General features: G+C 62.6%; 1 pseudogene; it reads right to left on the bottom strand.

Moving 5' to 3' along the window:
- Positions 1–2500, bottom strand: part of LOC126177246 (large subunit ribosomal RNA) — a 7814-nt pseudogene that overhangs the window by 3329 nt on the left and 1985 nt on the right.

Below are 2500 nucleotides of genomic sequence, written 5' to 3'. Positions count from 1 at the left end.
GCCACGAACACAGAGCGACAGCGGCGGACGGCGCCGACGAGCACCCGGTCGAGAAGGAAGGTATTCTCCAGCATCCCATCCCTTTGGATGAAAGCCCGCTGACGTTCGTCCACAGCACACATCCGCATAAGGCGAGTCGCCAGAACCTTATGAAAGGTTCTGGCTAACACCGAGCAGACGGTGATGGGCCGAAAGTCAGCGGGGGATGCTGGGGCGGCTGTCTTAGGAAGCAGGGAGGTCCTAGCCCGGAGGAGGGATGAGGGAAGCTGGCGGGTCAGCAGGAAGAGATTAAGCAGTTTGGTGGTAACCTCCGCCGGAAGGCGGCGCAGCTGCACCGGCGAGAGGCCGTCAGGGCCGGCAACGGAGCCTCTGGGCGGCAAGGCTGCCGCAACCTCTTCTGCCGTGATCGGCCCCCACAGGCGCTCAAAGTCAACGGACTCTGCGCGCGGGAGAAGCCGGTCAGGGATGGAGCCTGCGTTGGAGGATGGCTCCGTCGTGAAGAGGCTCCGCCAGAAGTCCACCAGCCCAGGGATGTTCGGCGACGGCTGGAGCAGGGTACCGTCCAGGAGGCCACGTACACATCGTGCACGGTTCCTCCTGAAGGCATCCTGACATCTGGCGTACTCCCACCGGCGGCGCTTCCGCTTCGAAAGCGGAGGACCACCATCTGTTCGCCGCTTGGATGGCGGGCGCGGCGTCTTCTTCCTCGGTCCTGCGTCCACCGAGCCGACAGCACGGAGGGCCTCTGGCAGCCCAGCCGCGACCACTGCCGACGGCGTACCCGGTCCCAGACACACCAGGTCATCCAGGGCCGAGAAGCGCGCGGCTGACCGCGGCAGACCGCCGAGGTGTCTCCAAATGGCTTCGTCGACAGCAGATGTAGTTTCTGGCGGGCGCTCAAGCTCCAGCGGAGAGGGTGGCTCCTCCGGCAGCGACTCCATGGCGGGTGGGTGGCGCAGTCCTTGCTGCGCTTGGTGTTCCCGCGTTAGCTCCCCCACGTATTCCCGCACCAGCGCCTTGTGCGCCGCCGTCCTCCTCCTGCACTTGATGGCGTCCAAGGTCCGGTGCGGAAACAAGGGTAGAAGCTCCTGGTTGGCGAACAAAAATTTGGAGTCACTCGCACAGAGAAGCCTAGCCTCCGCCAGGGCGAGCTCCCGCATTTCCTCCTCCGCCCACCGAGCTCGCTTCCTGTCAGTGATGATGTCCGCATTTGCCGCTTCTGGATGGGCGCGGCGGCGGTGTTGTCCGAGCCCGATCTTGGTGCGGAACGCACGGCTGCAGGTGCTACAGTGGTACCATGGGTCTTCAGTCTCTCCTACTTCAGGGACGGTTGGTGGGCTAGCAGTTGGGACAGTTGGGTCGGGTCCTTCAGCGGAAGGCCCGTTACCCGTATTTTCTTCTCTTTTTGGCCCAACATTGAGGGTTATGCGATGGGGGGCTGGTAACCCCCCAAAGCCCCTGGTGCGGACTTCCACTCAGCTTACCAGCCCCATAAGGGCTGGCGTATCGGCGGGCCCACGGGAAGGGGGGAAGCCGCAGACAAGGAGAGGCTAAGAGGGCTAGGCCCATGTATTGCGCTTCACTTGCCCAGTAGCTACGACCTTAAGAGAGTCATAGTTACTCCCGCCGTTTACCCGCGCTTGCTTGAATTTCTTCACGTTGACATTCAGAGCACTGGGCAGAAATCACATTGCGTCAACACCCGCTAGGGCCATCGCAATGCTTTGTTTTAATTAGACAGTCGGATTCCCCCAGTCCGTGCCAGTTCTGAGTTGATCGTTGAATGGCGGCCGAAGACAATCCGCGCACCCGCGCGCCCCCGGAGGAGCACGCTAAGGCGGACGCGGCCTCGCAGCAAGGAAGATCCGTGGGAGGCCAAGGCACGGGACCGAGCTCGGATCCTGCGCGCAGGTTGAAGCACCGGGGCACGAACGCCGCGCAGGCGCGCGCATCCTGCACCGCCGGCCAGCACGAGGCCAACCAACGGCGAGAGCAGACCACGCCCGCGCTAAACGCCCGCACTTACCGGCACCCCTACGGCACTCACCTCGCCCAGGCCCGGCACGTTAGCGCTGACCCACTTCCCGACCAAGCCCGACACGCCCCGATCCTCAGAGCCAATCCTTATCCCGAAGTTACGGATCCAATTTGCCGACTTCCCTTACCTACATTATTCTATCGACTAGAGGCTCTTCACCTTGGAGACCTGCTGCGGATATGGGTACGAACCGGCGCGACACCTCCACGTGGCCCTCTCCCGGATTTTCAAGGTCCGAGGGGAAGATCGGGACACCGCCGCAACTGCGGTGCTCTTCGCGTTCCAAACCCTATCTCCCTGCTAGAGGATTCCAGGGAACTCGAACGCTCATGCAGAAAAGAAAACTCTTCCCCGATCTCCCGACGGCGTCTCCGGGTCCTTTTGGGTTACCCCGACGAGCATCTCTAAAAGAGGGGCCCGACTTGTATCGGTTCCGCTGCCGGGTTCCGGAATAGGAACCGG

Source organism: Schistocerca cancellata, chromosome 3 (assembly GCF_023864275.1).
Source record: "Schistocerca cancellata isolate TAMUIC-IGC-003103 chromosome 3, iqSchCanc2.1, whole genome shotgun sequence".
NCBI classification, from domain to species: domain Eukaryota; kingdom Metazoa; phylum Arthropoda; class Insecta; order Orthoptera; family Acrididae; genus Schistocerca; species Schistocerca cancellata.
The sequence above is the reverse complement of the archived record's forward strand: the minus strand, read 5'-3'. Positions and strand labels throughout refer to the sequence as shown.